This window comes from Acartia tonsa, chromosome 13, assembly GCF_053477335.1.
Source record: "Acartia tonsa isolate MP-2025a chromosome 13, ASM5347733v1, whole genome shotgun sequence".
In the NCBI taxonomy this organism is placed as follows: Eukaryota; Metazoa; Arthropoda; class Copepoda; order Calanoida; family Acartiidae; genus Acartia; species Acartia tonsa.
Genome location: NC_137272.1, coordinates 30,368,617 through 30,386,561, shown reverse-complemented (window position 1 = coordinate 30,386,561; position 17,945 = coordinate 30,368,617).

Sequence of the window (17,945 nt, the reverse complement as noted above, 5' to 3'; positions counted from 1 at the left end):
ATGAAATGTCCGCCTCAAAAAGTTAAACAAACTTGCTTTTGTATGTCAATCCCGAAAAACGACTCTTTGGGCAAGTTTTGGCCGAAAAACCAAAAATCGCTACGTTTAACGGTCAATAACGGTCAAAACGGTCATTGGCGGGTCCAAATTTTTTTTCAGATTCTAACACGTCTCAATGAACTTGTTTTATGGGCCTGATGTTCAGACCCCGCCAAAATGACTCTTTCCTGTCCAAAATGGTCCCAACAGGTTTTTGTGAAAAACACCAAATTGCAAAACTTTGGGGGCCCATATCCCCCCCTTCGGGGGGGATGGGGGTGCTCAAAATAAAAGTTTCGGGATTGGATAACGGTGATTTAGTGCCATGAAAAAACCATTCGTCTCTATCTATCACGGTCTTGGCGGTATTAACGTTGCCCCATTGAAGGTTTTGAAAAATGGATATTTTTTCACATGAGTCAGGATTTATGGAAAATTGCCGCGGTCACTTTTTAGGCGTTTTTTTGGCGCTTGCGCGCCCGCCACGCGCGGACCGTTGGTCCGATCGGCCCAAACTTTTTTTTGCTATCTGCGTATGGTAAATACGCAACTTTTGGCATCTTTCCCATTTTCCTACCCCACCCCCTTCCCCCCTAAATATTCAAGGCATTACCTCCAACCCCCCCTGTAAACCGGTATATAAATTTTTTCTCATGATCAGGGTATATGGAAAAATTGAAAATTTTTACTCTTAATTTTTCTTTGAAAAATTAAATCGTAAATTTCCTTAATTTTTCCTGAGTGTACCAATGCTGGGATCGCCATAAATTGTAAATCGATTGTTTGATTATCGACCACATTTATGGCACACGGAAAAATTATGAGGAAATAAGTTACTTAAAGGTATGGGGGACCGAAAAGAAATTGTAAGTAATCGTTTATAAGAATTGACAGCCTGTTGCAGAGCAAAATGTGAGTGAATGGATACAAAAAGTTGAATTCATATTTACAAAGTAATAATTGCTAGGGATTAACAATTAGTATTCAGATTTACAAAGTAATGATTATTATGATATTAATTTCAATTATATTTACCCTGCAAGAAACAAGTTTGGATGAAATATTTTTTTAAGCCGAAGGGGGGGTGGTGTAATAATAATAGTAGTTGTTATATTTAGAGAGGGAATGTACTAAAAACTGAAGTCACCTCTTTTTAAAATTCCCACTGGAACAAAACCGGTTGGACGTACAAAAAAATGAACTTCACATGAAATGTTGCAAATTTAATTTGCAAAAGAAAAGTAATTCAGAGTCGATTTGATTGGAGGACCCCTTTGCCTCCAAAATGGCCGTTAAAACCTCGCAAACAGCAAAATCGTCGAAAATCGCGATTTCGGCGGCAAATAACGGCCAAACGGTCCGCCGCAGGTGAATGATGCATAAGTAAAGAAATGTCCGCCTTGAAAAGTTCTACAAAATTGAAGAATAGGTCAATGTCGCTAAAACGACTCCGTCACCCCCTTAAGGGGCAAAAACTGAGATTTTTCGAAAAACGTCAAAAATAGCGCCTTCGGCGGCGCCTAACGGCCAAACGGTCCGCCCGAGGCGGATAACGCATAAGTAATGAAATGTCCGCCTCAAAAAGTTGGACAAACTTGCTTTTGTATGTCAATCCCAAAAAACGACTCCTTGCACCAGTTTTGGCCGAAAAACCGAAAATCGCTACGTTTAACGGTCAATAACGGTCAAAACGGTCAAAACGGTCATTAGCAAGTCCAAATTTTTTTTCAAGTTCTAACACGTCTCATTGGACTTGTTTTATGGGCCTGATGTTCAGACCCCGCCAAAATGACTCTTTCCTGTCCAAAATGGACCCAACAGTTTTTTGTGAAAATCACCAAATTGCAAAACTTTGGGGGCCCATATCCCCCCCTTCGGGGGGGATGGGGGTGTCCAAAATAAAAGTTTCGGGATTGGATAACGGTGATTTAGTGCCATGAAAAAACCATTTGTCTCTATCTATCACGGTCTTGGCGGTATTAACGTTGCCCCATCGAAGGTTTTGAAAAATGGTTGAAATTTCACATAAGTCACTATTTGATGGAAAATTGCCGCGGTCACTTTTTAGGCGTTTTTTGGGCGCTTGCGCGCCCGCCACGCGCGGACCGTTGGTCCGATCGACCCAAACTTTTTTTTGCTAGCTGCGTATGGTAAATACGCAACTTTTGGCACCTTTCCCATTTTCCTAGGTCATCCCCTTACCCCCTAAATATTTGAGGCATTACCTCCAACCCCCCCCGTAAACCGGTATATAAAATTTTTCTCATGATCAGGGTATATGGAAAAATTGAAAATTTTTCGACAATTGTAATAAATTACAATTGTCTCCAATTTCCTTAATTTTTCCTGAGTGTACCAATGCTGGGATCGCCATAAATTGTAAATCGATTGTTTGATTATCGACCACATTTATGGCACACGGAAAAATTATGAGGAAATAAGTTACTTTTACTTTAGTGGGACCGCGTAAAAAGAGTAGTGATATCAAAAGCAATATAGTAAGGGGCCCAAGGCATCAGCCTGTAGCAGAGCAAAATGTGGGGTAATTGTTGCAAAAAAGTGAAATTTAAATTTAAATTTACAAAGTAATAATCATTAGAATTTATAATTACAAAGCAATAATCATTAGAATTTATATTTACAAAGTAATAATTATCAAGATTTACAAAGTTATAATCATTAAAATTTACAAGTATGGTAAATACATTTAGGGGGGGTGGTGGTGTAATAATAACAGTAGTTGTTATTTTTTTTTTAAATTTCAACTGGAACAAAACCGGTTAGATGTACAAAAAAACTCACTTCACATGAAATGTTGCAAATTAAATTTGCAAAAGAAAGGTATTTCAGAGTCGTTTTGATTGGAGGACTCCTTTGCCTCTAAAATGGCCTTTAAAACCTCGCGAACGGCGAAATCGCCGAAAATCGCAATTTCGGCGGCGAATAACGGCCAAACGGTTCGCCGGAGGTGAATGATGCATAAGTAAAGAAATCTCCGCCTTGAAAAGTTCTACAAAAGTAAAGAAAAGGTCATTGTCGCTAAAACGACTCCGTCACCCTCTTAAGGGGCAAAAACCGAGATTTTTCGAAAAATTGTCAAAAATCGCGCCTTCGGCGGCGCGTAACAGCCAAACGGCGCGCCTGAGGCTGATAACGCATAAGTAATGAAATGTCCGCCTCAAAAAGTTGGACAAACTTGTTTTTGTATGTCAATCCCAAAAAACGACTCCTTGAGCAAGTTTTGGCCGAAAAACCGGAAATCGCTACGTTTAACGGTCAATAACGGTCAAAACGGTCATTGGCGGGTCCAAATTTTTTTTCAGTTTCTAACATGTCTCAATGGACTTGTTTTATGGGCCTGATGTTCAGACCCCGCCAAAATGACTCTTTCCTGTCCTAAATTGACCCAACAGGTTTTTGTGAAAAACACCAAATTGCAAAACTTTGGGGGCCCATATCCCCCCCTTCGGGGGGGATGGGGGTCACCAAAATAAAACTTTCGGGATGCCATGACGGAGATTTAGTGCCATGAAAAAACTATTCGTCTCTATCTATCACGGTCTTGGCGGTATTAACGTTGCCCCATCGAAGGTTTTGAAAAATGGTTGAAATTTCACATAAGTCACTATTTGACGGAAAATTGCCGCGGTCACTTTTTAAGCGTTTTTTAGGCGCTTGCGCGCCCACCACGCGCGGACCGTTGGTCCGATCGCCCCAAACTTTTTTTTGCTAACTGCGTATGGTAAATACGCATCTTTTGACACCTTTCCCATTTTCCTAGGTCATCCCCTTACCCCCTAAATATTTGAGGCATTACCTCCAACCCCCCCCGTAAACCGGTATATAAAATTTTTCTCATGATCAGGGTATATGGAAAAATTGAAAATTTTTCGACAATTGTAATAAATTACAATTGTCTCCAATTTCCTTAATTTTTCCTGAGTGTACCAATGCTGGGATCGCCATAAATTGTAAATCGATTGTTTGGTTATCGACCACATTTATGGCACACGGAAAAATTATGAGGAAATAAGTTACTTAAAGGTATGGGGGACCGAAAAGCAGGGTTTCGGATCCGCATTGATTTTATGCGGATCCGGATCCGGATCCTCAAAATTTGGTCAGTGCGGATCCGGATCCGGATCCGCATTTTTTTTGCGGATCCGGATCCGGATCCTTGGACTCAAAATATGCGAAACCCTGCCGAAAAGAAACTGTGAGTAATCGTATGAAAGAAATTGTAAGAAATCATATGAAAGAAATTGTAAGTAATCATATGTACCCAAGGCATCAGCCTGTTGCAGAGCAAAATGTGTGTAAGAGGTTATTAAAACTTGAATACTTATATTTACAAAGTAATAATTGCTAGGGATTAATAATTTAGTATTTAGATTTACAAAGTAATAATTGCTAGAGATAATAATAATTAGTATTCAATTTACAAGTTAATAATAGTTAATTGCAATTCATATTTATAAAGTAATAATCATTTAGGATATATTAGAAAATAAAAAGATAATAACAAATTACAATTACCATCACGAAGTAAATAATTTCAGTAATTGATTAGTTTTAAAATTACAAAACAAGATAATTATAATTATAAAGTAATAATAATTAGTATTAGATTTGTAATGGGATAAGTATGTTAATTTATAATTTAAAAGATGTAATTTAGAAATGGCTATAATTATAATATGATTATTATAATACTTTAATAAAAGATAAAAGACAAATATAATAGATATTATTGATTGATTTGTAATAAGTTGAATAATAGTTTAATTAATAAGTAATAAGATAATAAAGATAATTAATATTAGTATTTTTTTAATTAGTTTTAATTGGTTAGATATTTTAATTGATAATTATCACATTATAAAATAGAATTGATAATAATAAGATGATGTTAATTAATTTAAGTACTGTTTGAATGATTTGTAATAGGTTAGATAATAAAATTGATTATTATAATTAATATGTGTAAATTTTGATTGATTTGTAATAGGTTAGGTTATTTTTATTGGTAATTATAATATTATAATTTATAACAGGTAATAAGGTAATTGTAATTAATATTAGTAATAATTGATATATTTTTAATGATAAATACTATGAGTAAATAATAATTTATTTGTAATAGGTTAGATAAAATTATTGATAATTATAATTAATATGTGTAGAGTTATTGATTGATTTGTAATAGATTAGATTATATTATTGATAATTATAATTAATTGTAAAAACTGATTTTTAATAGGTTAGATAATATAATTGATAAGTAAGATAGTGATAATAAGCAAGAGTAATCATGAATTTAGTTGCTTATTATTATAGTGTTTATAATAGGATAATTATTAGATAAGTACAATAATAAGATAAATATTATTATAATTATTATATGAAATTATTGATTGAGTTGTTATAAGTAGGATGATATAATTTACAAGTTACTTGCAGGGGTAAATACATTTTGGGGGGTGGTGTTATAATAATAGAAGTTGTTATATTTAGAGAGGGAAAGTACTAAAAACTAAGGTCACCTCTGATCCTAAATACCCCCCTGCAAGAAACAAGTTTGGATGAAATAATTTTTTTGGAGCCTTCGGCTTAAAAAATTATTTCATCCAAACTTGTTTCTTGCGGGGGGTAAATACATTTTGGGGGGTGGTGTAATAATAACAGTAGTTGTTATTTTTTTTTAATTTCAACTGGAACAAAACCGGTTGGACGTACAAAAAAATTTACTTCACATGAAATGTTGCAAATTTAATTTGCAAAAGAAAAGTATTTCAGAGTCATTTTGATTGGAGGACTCCTTTGCCTCCAAAATGGCCGTTAAAACCTCGCAAACGGCAAAATCGCCGAAAATCGTGATTTCGGCGGCAAATAACGGCTAAACGGTCCGCCGGAGGTGAATGATGCATAAGTAAAGAAATGTCCGCCTTGAAAAGTTCTACAAAAGTGAAGAAAAGGTCAATGTCGCTAAAACGACTCCGTCACCCCCTAAAGGGGCAAAAACCGAGATTTTTCGAAAAAACGTCAAAAATCGCGCCTTCGGCGGCGCGTAACGGCCAAACGGTCCGCCTGAGGTGGATAATACATAAGTAATGAAATGTCCGCCTTAAAAAGTTGGACAAACTTGCTTTTGTATGTCAATCCCGAAAAACGACTGCTTGCACAATTTTTTTCCGAAAAACCGAAAATCGCTACGTTTAACGGTCAATAACGGTCAAAACAGTCATTGGCGGGTCCAAATTTTTTTTCAGTTTCTAACACGTCTCAATGGACTTGTTTTATGGGCCTGATGTTCAGACCCCGCTAAAATGACTCTTTCCTGTCCAAAATGGACCCAACAGGTTTTTGTGAAAATCACCAAATTGCAAAAGTTTGGGGGCCCATATCCCCCCCTTCGGGGGAGATGGGGGTCACCATAACAAAAGTTTCCGAATTCCACGACGGTGATCTGATGACCCGCGAAAACCATTCGTCTCTATCTGTCACCGTTTTGGCGGTATTAACGTTTGAAAATCGAAGGTTTTGAAAAATGGCTTTTTTTTCACATAAGTCACTATTTGCCGGAAAATTGCCGCGGTCACTTTTGAGGTGTTTTTTCGGCGCTTGCGCGCCCGCCACGCGCGGACCGTTGGTCCGATCACCCCAAACTTTTTTTTGCTATCTGCGTATGGTAAATATGCAATTTTTGACACCTTTCCCATTTTCCTACCCCACCCCCTTCCCCCCTAAATATTCAAGGCATTACCTCCAACCCCCCCTGTAAACCAGTATATAAAATTTTTCTCATGATCAGGGTATATGGAAAAATTGAAAATTTTTCGACAATTGTAATAAATTACAATTGTCTCCAATTTCCTTAATTTTTCCTGAGTGTACCAATGCTGGGATCGCCATAAATTGTAAATCGATTGTTTGGTTATCGACCACATTTATGGCACACGGAAAAATTATGAGGAAATAAGTTACTTTAAGGTATGGGGACCCTATAAAGAGGATGGATAACAATAGTAATATAGTAATAGGCCCAAGGCATCAGCCTGTAGCAGAGCAAAATGTGTGTTAATTGTTGCCAAAAAGTTAAATTTAAATTTAAATTTACAAAGTAATAATCATTAGAATTTATAATTACAAAGTAATAATCATTAGAATTTATATTTACAAAGTAATAATTATCAAGATTTATAAAGTTATAAACATTAAAATTTACAAAGTAATAGTAATAATCATTGGAATTTACAAAGTAATAATCATTGGAATTTACAAAGTACTAATCATTTGAATTATAATTAAAAAGTAATAAGATAATTATAATTATTATGTGTAATTATTGATAGATTGTAAAGAGTAAGATAATATAATTGATAATTATAGTATGAATAATACATTTTGAGGGGTGGTGTAATAATAACAGTAGTTGTTATTTTTTTTCAACTAAAACAAAACTGGTTGGATTTACAAAAAAATAAACATCAAATGAAATGTTGCAAATTTAATTTGCAAAAGAAAAGTATTTTAGAGTGATCTTGATTGGAGGACTCCTTTACCTCCAAAATGGCCGTTAAAACCTCGCAAACAGCAAAATCGCCGAAAATCGCGATTTCGGCGGCGAATAACGGCCAAACGGTCCGCCGGAGGTGAATGATGCATAAGTAAAGAAATGTTTGCCTTAAAAAGTTCTACAAAAGTGAAGAAAAGGTCATTGTCGCTAAAACGACTCCGTCACCCTCTAAAGGGGCAAAAACCGAGATTTTTCGGAAAATCGTCAAAAATCGCGCCTTCGGCGGCGCGTAACGGCCAAACGGTTCGCCCGAGGCGGATAATGCATAAGTAATGAAATGTCCGCCTCAAAAAGTAGGACAAACTTGCTTTTGTATGTCAATCCCGAAAAACGACTTCTCGTATGAGTTTTGGCCAAAAAACCGAAAATCGCTACGTTTAACGGTTGATAACGGTCAAAACGGTCATTGGCGGGTTCAAATTTTTTTTCAGTTTCTAACACATCTCAATGGACTTGTTTTATGGGCCTGATGTTCAGACCCCTCTAAAATGACTCTTTCCTGTCCAAAATGGACCCAGAAGGATTTTGTGAAAAACACCAAATTGCAAAAGTTTGGGCGCCCATATCCCCCCCTGCGGGGGGGATGGGGGTCACCAAGACAAAAGTTTCCGAATTCCACGACGGTGATCTGATGACCCACGAAAACCATTCGTCTCTATCTGTCACGGTCTTGGCGGTATTAACGTTTGAAAATCGTAGGTTTTGAAAAATGGTTGAAATTTCACATAAGTCACTATTTGATGGAAAATTGCCGCGGTCACTTTTTAGGCGTTTTTTGGGCGCTTGCGCGCCCGCCACGCGCGGACCGTTGGTCCGATCGGCCCAAACTTTTTTTTGCTATCTGCGTATGGTAAATACGCATCTTTTGGCACCTTTCCCATTTCCCTAGGTCACCCCCTTCCCCACTAAATATTTGAGGCATTACCTCCAACCCCCCCCGTAAACCGGTATATAAAATTTTTCTCATGATCAGGGTATATGGAAAAATTGAAAATTTTTCGACAATTGTAATAAATTACAATTGTCTCCAATTTCCTTAATTTTTCCTGAGTGTACCAATGCTGGGATCGCCATAAATTGTAAATCGATTGTTTGGTTATCGACCACATTTATGGCACACGGAAAAATTATGAGGAAATAAGTTACTAGGGTATATGCCACATGTATTTACAAAGTAATAATCGCTAAAGATAAATAATTAGTTATGATATTTAAAAAAGTATTAATTATTAAGTAATAAATTGTAACACAGATTTACAAAGTAATAATTGCAAGAGATAATAATAATTAGTATTTAGATTTACAAGGTAATAATAGTTAATTATAATTACCAATAAATGAGATTTCATATTAACAATTTAATCATAGCCATGTATTAATTAGAAATAAGAATTTAATAATCAATCATCTCAAAAGGTATTTACATATGATCTAGGTAAACAAACAAGTACCTCAACCAAACTGTACCTAAGGTTAAACTACCCAATGTAAAATAAAAAAAAAACAGTTACAGGTAGGTACCTACTAAGAAAATATATTCAAATAACCTGACCATAACATTTCTAATTATATAGAGTAGCTTCAGTGTTGAAATTAGTAAAAAAAATCTTAACCTGAGGCAAAGAAAGAATGTCATATCCCCAGGGCTTAACACATCACACAGGCTGGCATCCTCCCAGGGATCAGTGGGGGGTGGGAGGGTGTAGACCCTGTGGGCTGGCTCTCCACTGGCAACTGTTCACAACCAGGATGGTTTGGGGTTTCAACAACTATTGAAAAATAGTCACCCCAGAATCTCGAATAGAATTAATCTCGAATGGAAATTAGTTTGTTGATTCTAAAAAGAATCACAAGGAGTGTGGGTAGAGAAGGAATAAGGTTGGTGCAAAAGTAAAGGGGGGGGGGGGGAGTGGTTCCATCATCATACTTCCTGGGGGGCCAAAATTCAAAGACAATAGTAGTTGCCCGCCCCAACTGTATGGCCCCCCAGGGGACAGGGATTTGGACTGTCCTTCAGACCAGCAGCAAACACCCCCACCCAAATAAAAAAGAAAGCCTATTTCTGGGTGTTTAGCTCTGGCCCGCCGATTTCCACCACATCAAGCTCCATGCCATGTAATAAATTTAAATTTGCAACTAGTGATCTCTTTTGAAAAAAAGAAAAGAAAAATACCTCTCCCAGGGTATGGTACTGGTTTTTTTAGATTGCACTTTGAATTTGCTAGAACACAAAAATTTCGGACCTTTAGGAGTGTATGTGGGGTAAAAAAAAGACGAGATCTTGAAAAAAAAAGGGAAATGGCATTAGAAAATAAAGAGGGAGAATGGGAACAAATTACAATAAATAACAATAAATAATACCTGTGTCTGTACACACCTAAATATAAATTTTTCCTAAGCAACCAGATGGATAATTACAATGTAAGTAACCAACAGGCTGCGGCTCAAGCTAGAAGCAAAAACCCCACTCCTACCTAAAGGCCTGAGGCCTTCTTAACCATGGCTATCAATGTCTCTTCCCCCATGGACAGGCCACAGTGGTTGAAAGGAAAACACATTGATGGCTAGGTAGTGCGAAATGTACTACTTTTTTTAAAGATTATTGCAAAACAAGTTTCTCATTTGAAACATGTTTTGCTTTAGATTTATATTTATATCTCTTTATTTACTACCCAGTCTCACAGAGCATAAAATTTGTCATCACTAGGTACTGTCTGTGTGTCCATCACAATTTGTGTGTCTGTCCAATGAAAACGCAGCCCTACCCACTACCCCCAAGCTGGCCCTAAATTGCCTAACTTAAATGAAATTGGTCCACTGTGGCGCCTTAAATTTTTGGCTTTCAGGAATTGGTTTATAAAATAAGGGTGTACATACAGGAATAAACAACAACAATTTAAAGTTAGCCACCTACCATATGGTTACAAAACATTAAAAATTAAATGATACCTTGCAAATCTGTACCTACCTAAATGAAAAAAAAAGAAGAAAAGTATATTAATACATTAGTAATTAGAGAGAGAGAGAGAGAGAGAGAGAGAGAGAGAAACTAATAGTATATGTCTTTAGCTAATGGATGCAGTTGTGAGCTTTAAATCCAACTATTATTGGTGATAACTACAAGATATTAAGACTACAGCTATGTACAATGTCTACAACAGTAAAGAGTGGCAACTACTATCTATTAAAGCGGTGATCTAATTATAATATTCTAAATACAGTTTTTTTTTCCTTTTAAAACCTTAACTACCAACTGTGCTACTGCTGATAATGACAATCTACTGACAAATGCTACAAGACATACACACTACAGACACCCTGTTACAATCTATACCTTTCAATAGTCGCTAGACTGGCAGCCAACTTTGTGCTGTCATCATGTCTGACACGCTCAAAGTGGGCTGCTAGTTTACCTCTATTACCGCTGTGGTGGTACTTGAGCAGCCTATCCGCTGATGGGGGTATTGCACCCCTAAACAACAAGTCTTTGAGTTTTCGCACCCTTGACAGGGCAGTGTAGGTCAGTCCTCCGCTGTGCTCGCTCGGACCTAAATCTAAAACGGCCGTTTCTTTTGTTAACCCTTGGGACTTATGGATTGAGATGGCATAGGCTGGAACCAGCGGTAACTGGGTCCGATGGCATTCGGTGTTTTTTGTGTACCATGTGCGCGTTATGGCCGAAACAGGGTACACATTGTCCATATCCTGGAGGACACTCTTGTCCCCCTTGTACCCATCAAACTTGACCAACACAGTGGGAATGTCTGCCCGGTCGGTTTCACGCGACAAGTAGACAATCCCAACCACTGTGCCGACAGAGCCATTTGTGAGGCCCACCTCCAAGTTGAGGTTGGTGGTGAGCATCACTTGCATGCCTTTGCACAGCACAAGTTGGTTGGCCAAGCTACCCGCAACGTCGGCACTTGCCTGGAACGCCCAATCAGGCTCATTGACAGCATGCACAGCCACCCTAGGACTGTTGAGTTCAGCCAATTTGGCCCGATTGAACTGTTCATAGTCTGCTTTACGTGCGCACAAGAGAGTTGATTGTGCAAATTGAGCACAATTGTCGGCACGGACTTCCGACCTGTCCTGAAGTTGTTCAATTTGCTCAGGCGACAGTTCCCCGACACGCATTGACTTTAGTATCTCCGCCAGGGAATCGTTGTTGTCCTGACGGACCGATGCACCAAGGACGAGGACGTCTGTAAAGGTTTTATAGACTTTAAGCCCTTCCGCCTCCTTTGGCGTACCCTTAAACACAGTGTTGGGCTGACAGACAAGCGACCTACCCAGTACAGGGACTAATTGGCCAAAATCACCCATTAGGACAACCGACCGCCCCCCCATTGGCCTGTTGTCAGCAAAAATTTGCTGAAGCCTGACGTTTATTTCATGCATCCGATAGGCACTGATCATAGACTTTTCGTCTATGATCAGTACCTTCAGATGCTTTAATTTTTCCTGAACGTTGCGTAGTGCTGTATCAGACAATGGCTCCACATCCTTGCTGTTGGTGGAGTGGAGTTTGAGGTTCAAAAGACTGTGGAGGGTGGAGGTGGGCCGCGGCAAACACTTGGCGGCACAGCCCGTTGGGGCTGTGAACCGCACCACATCGGCAGCAGCATACGGTGACCCAACCTGCTCTAAATGTAAAGAAAGAGACTGGAAAAACGTTTTCATAACTGTTGTTTTCCCAGCCCCAGCAACCCCGCATACCTCCAGTCTGAAGGGATCAGGGTTGCCGTCAACATGGTCTCTGCCAAACACAGCCCTTGCCTTGGTCATCAGATATGTGACAACCCGCTGTTGACCTTGATTCAGCTGGTCAAAGGGCACAACATCCGCCAGATTGTCCTGCTCTACGGGCGTGACACTCGCACGAAACAGGTGCGGCGACTCCTTGGTCCAGTCAGGCACGTAGAGCAGACGATCAGCATCATAGTCGTACCCTTCGTCAGTCAAATCAACATCATCAACAGGGTTGTCGGGCGTGGCAACATCTGGCACATCTTCGTCATACCCGACCGAGTCATTGTCCCCAACCCTCCCGTCCCTGACAACCTCTTCATCAGGTGTGCCCATCGCGGGGAACATGTCACCCTCGGCCTGTTCAAAGTGGGCCTCGCGTGCCAACCTGTCAGTCTCGTCGTGGAACCACAAGTCTGAGACAAATGTGGGCACATTGCCAGCATTTGGCTCAAAGTAGGTGTCCCCCATCTCCATGAGCTCACTGTCAGACTTGGCATGCAATTCCTCACTCATTCCAGACCCCGGGTGGTAGGCAATGAGCATGGATAGGAGGAAATTTCTTAAATATTTTCCCCCGGCCGACGGACGCGCGCTATAAAAGGGGAGCAGGTGGGGAATGACATACGATTCGCGGGGTGACCAGTCATGCTTGAAACCGGCCACAAAATCCCACAAGGACAGGGTGGTTGGGTCCTTGGGGAACGGTTTTTGGTGGTCTGGTGCAGCATCCCATTCCTGACAAAGCGCGAGAAAGGTTTCATTATCATACCGGGTCTGATACTGGTTGACCCAGTCTTTTTGGGACACTCGGAACCTACCCCACCTCCCATTGTTGTTTTCCCCGTCATCGTCATCACGGTTGTTGTCCGTCAGTGGCAGGTCACCTAGGACATTAACAAATTCAAATGTCCGAGAGTACTGGAACAATTTTTGGTTGGCCAGATGGAATGCCACCTCCGACAGAGGATAGTCCCGGTTAACGTACACCTTTCGTATGATGGTTTGGGCAAATTGGACAACACTGTTTTCGGCGCTGCGCTTGAAGCTTTCATACACAACATTGCGAGATGCTTCAGAAACGGTTTCTGCTTTTGAGACATACTTACTGAGATACAATGACACACTGTCATTGTTCCAGCAGTACTGTAGCTCAATGCTCCCCCCCCAGCCTAGCAACAAATCAAAACTTGTAGAGTAGGTGTGCAAGTGGTTTCTAGACCACAATATTGTTTTATACTTACGGCCTGAGACTGACTTGACTGAGTGCACCTCACCCATGATCTTTTTGTCATCGCGAACAACATCAGGCCGTCCAGTATCATTATTTAAAAAATGATACCCGACAAGTTGGCGGGGAAAGTGGTAGCGACAACCAGTGTGTACCTCTCCGTCCATGACAACGGACCGTTGGCAATTGCCGCGGGCACAGTTGTGGGTGCCCACCTTGTTGACAAGGTTGACAAGACTCTGTCGGTAGTGGTCAGGCGCGATGCGCGTTTCATACGGCTCCCTAAGACAAGCAGTGGAGGGCGCCGCCAACAGGTGGCCCCCATTGTTGAGGTACCGGTCGTCCAGACTGTTGGACGGGTGGGCCTCGGTCAGTCCCCACTTTTCATACACGGCCCTGACAATTTTGTCCTGAAGCTCAATGACTTCTAGGGCCTGGCCGAGGGCCTCAGCAGACAACGGACTACGCAGTTCCTGTGCTAGAGTAGCATACCCGGGACATGCCATCATGTCGAGCACAGTGCTGTGCGGGTTTAGTAACAGACATTCTCTGACAAAATTTTGAATTTTTTCGACGCACGGCGATGTGGGATGGAATGCACGACCACGCTCCTCTCTGCTGATGCCCAGAGGCAGGCAGAGGAGAAGGTGGGCGTGAATTCCACCCCGGCTTTGAAATTCAAAGCGGCACAGGTGTTCGCGCACCCCAAACACTGGCTTCAGAACAAGGTCAATAAACTGTTTAACCTTGTTCTCAAACCACTTGGAGTGCTCGATTGCATGCTCTTTGAGAATCCTGTTCCGCTGAAAGTAATCCTCCGCCTTGGTGATGTATTCAGCACCGGGCGGGGGATTGGCCGGAATCAAGAGTGGGTTGTCTACGACAATTTTTTGCAAATGCAATCTGCCCGCAGGGATGCTTTGCAAGAACTCAGTGTCATGCAGCTCCTTGGCAGTGAGGGTGAGGAAAAAATTAAATGTTTCCTTGCCCCCCGACAGGGCTTCCAGGAAACGGATCATGGACGTGCCCTTGTACCCCTCGCTGCGGCAGTGGGCCTTGGAGCCGGGGACTTTGCGGGCCGACCGCTGGATTTGACTAATCAAGCCGTCGGCCTCTGACCTGTCATTGCTGTTCAAAATGGCTAATAGTTGTTCATGCGTCAAGTGACTGAGAGATCTTGCAACATACAAACGTCCCTCCCGCCACGCATCCAACTTCATCCTTGTCTGGTGGCAGAACATTAGGAAATGGGGGTCCTTGGTGAACCGCCCATCGTGCCAATTCAGGCAATGTTCAAGCCACTCATGGAAAGTAAGTGGTGTGCGTCTTTCCATGTGGGACGAGAACACACCCATGTTCTGGGCAAACAGGTGGGGAAACGCACGCGCCCAAAAATGTCTGTCAAATTCGTTGGCAACGTTGCCACGCTGGGGAAAGTCAAGGGGATTGGCCTCTGTGCCGCGGTGCTGGTTCACCAGCTGATCCCTGACCAGCTGGGCCTCAACACCGGCCCGCTGCAGCTCACCAACATGGTGGGAATCCATGAGTGGTGGGTCAACACCGGGAATGACACCCCCCTCGTCATCCTCATCCTCACTGTCGTCCCCCCCATCCTCAAACCCGGGTCCGGGATCCGGCCCAACAACATCCCCCCCCTCGGCTTCGGGTGTTAGGTTGCGAATACCCACCACTGCCTCGTCTAATGACTCGGGGTAAGCTTGTAGGTTAGCTTCGCTTATAATGATATCAGAATATCCTGAATTATGCGCTTTGAGGTAGACCAATGCCTGTTGGATAATGTGGCGGCGGGCACGGAGGTGTGGACCGCCCCGGTTGGACCGGAAATAGATTATTTCCAGGTCCTGGGGCAGCCTGGGCAGCTGGTTGGCAACGGGCCCAATGTCGGCCTCAAAGCAAATGTTGTTTCCAGCTTTCTTAAAGGGGCGCTGCCCCACGCTCACAATTTTGACAAGGGGACAGACCCTCTTGATGGCAAGAAGCTCAATGTAAGTCATGCCTTGCATGAAGGGTGGGACAGAGCCCAAGTTTGTCATGTTGTCGGGGTGGAAAGTGTCCCGACGCTTGGAACTCTTTTGACACAGTTCGCACATACCGTTAGTTATAGAGCAGCCGTAGCGCTTTTCATGGCACACGGTACACATGTCATCAGGCAACTTGAAATCACTTACCTTATTATACATCTCTTTGAACTTCTCCTCAATCGGATTGCCATCAACATGTTGGGGCTCACCAGTCTCCGACTCCAACCGGTCCCTGAATATTTTTGCTATTATTTCTTGATTTCTTTCAATTGAATGTATATTTTGCCATAAGGCATAATTTCTTGATCCCCGCTGCAACGATTCGCTTCTCAAAACATGAGACAGACGGGGATCTTCATAATAGGTCTCTAACAAAATTTTACAATGAGTGCGGACAGACATTTCAGGAGGTCTTTCTGTGCGATTTAAATCTAAAGCATGCATAATTTTACTGTGCAAAAGCTTGATTTCATATTGACTAAGATGAATCAAAACTTTTGCAGCTACCTGCTCTTTTGAAACCTGCCTAATTTTACATTCATCATAACATTTGTTTAATTCAGATTGAAATATTTCTGGTGAAAGATTCTTAAATTGCCTAAAGAAATTGGTTTTCATTTGTAAGTCAGACCAATCTACATTCAGGTCCCAATTATATTTAGGAGCTAAGGCAGAAAATACATTTCTAAGTGGGAAAAATTTAAACCTGTCATGGTTCAAGAACCTACTAATTAGCTCCTCCCTAGCTTGCTGAGTGTGGACAGCATCACTATTGATAATTTTAAACAAGTCCTGTGAAGAAATCTGCAGCCAATTGGTAGTGTCATCAACAACAATGTCATCATTTTCAAAAACTACAGGGGGCTGGAGAACAGGGGCTGGAGGTGGGGTGGGAAGGTATGTGTACACAAGTGTGTTACACGTTTTAGACCCCAACTCCACACTGCACCGCTTGGGTCCAGATTTCTTCACATTGTTGGACACACAATATGTATTATTGTCCCTGTTTAGGGTAATTACACTGAGAGGCTTAGAATGGGAATCAAAGGCTGTGGCCAAAACATAGACACCACTGGTATTTTCAAATAACAAGCTGGCTTTAAACTGTTCAAGGGGCTGTATGTTGTAAGACTTTTGATTGTTGAAATTGATTAATAAGGCATTTTGATGGGGAAGAATTTTGTGTTTTGAAATTTGATTTAAGTCACAAATGTTACATTTATCTGATTCCTCATTCTGTACAAATTTTTCTACTAAATTTCTAAACATAAAACGTTTTACATGGTTAATGGTAAGGTGGCTAACACTATCACTGGACACAGTTTCATGATTGTTGGAGCAAGTTATGGTAGTTTGCACAGTGAACTCTGTGAAAAGGTGGGACACTTGGCCCAACTCACCAACTACCTGTTCAAACAGTTGTTGAAAATTGGCGGCAGTGCGAAATTGTTGGGGGGGTGGGTCGACACGGATCACTCCGGTGCAGCGGGCAACGTTGGCCAAGTATTTGGTGAGCTGGGTTGTTTGCTCAGTTGCAAGCAAATTCTGCTTAAAGGTGGGAAAGGAGAAGAGGGTGTACAATAACTTGATCCAATCATTGCTACAAGAATTATGCTTTTTTAAAAATAATTGAAATGATTTACAATTGACTGTTGCCCACTGATTTGAATCAGGATCTTGATGTCCAGCAAGATCTAAATTTTGTATATTGGAAAGATCTATGAACTCATGTCTTACTCTATTTAACGTCAGTATGGTCTGGGCTAGAGTCTGTTTGGGGTTGCGCGAGCTTTGAGGGGGAATTGCAAAAATTTTATACACATCTTGGAGATGTGTAACAGCAAATTGGACAATCTGCCTGATTTTGGGGAGTTTGCTGTTGTGTGACCGACTAGGCAAACCAAGCGCCGCAAGAATTGTAGAGAGCACACGATTAGTTTGAGCAATCAGGGTGTTGATGGTGGGAAAGTCGCGGGTGGTGTTGTGCACCTGCTCCAACAACTCTTTCACCACCGCGGCTTCGCCACCACCAACAGCCGGATCCTCAATGTCAGGCTGGGAGGGATCAGTGGGCAGAGATGGGGAACCTAGGCTAAAATTTGGCTGGGAAGGGTTAACAACAGGGGGAGTGGTGGACATGTTGTTGCGGCCTCTATAAAGGCTACGCCTGGAAGCTGGAGCCTCAGCTCTGGCTCCAGGCGCAGTTTTCCGCCGAGAAGCCTGGGGTCTAGAAGATGGTCTGCTCTCATCTCTGACACGCTTAGACGACTGCGGGGTTGAGACAGCCGGAGTGTCGGGCAGAGATGGT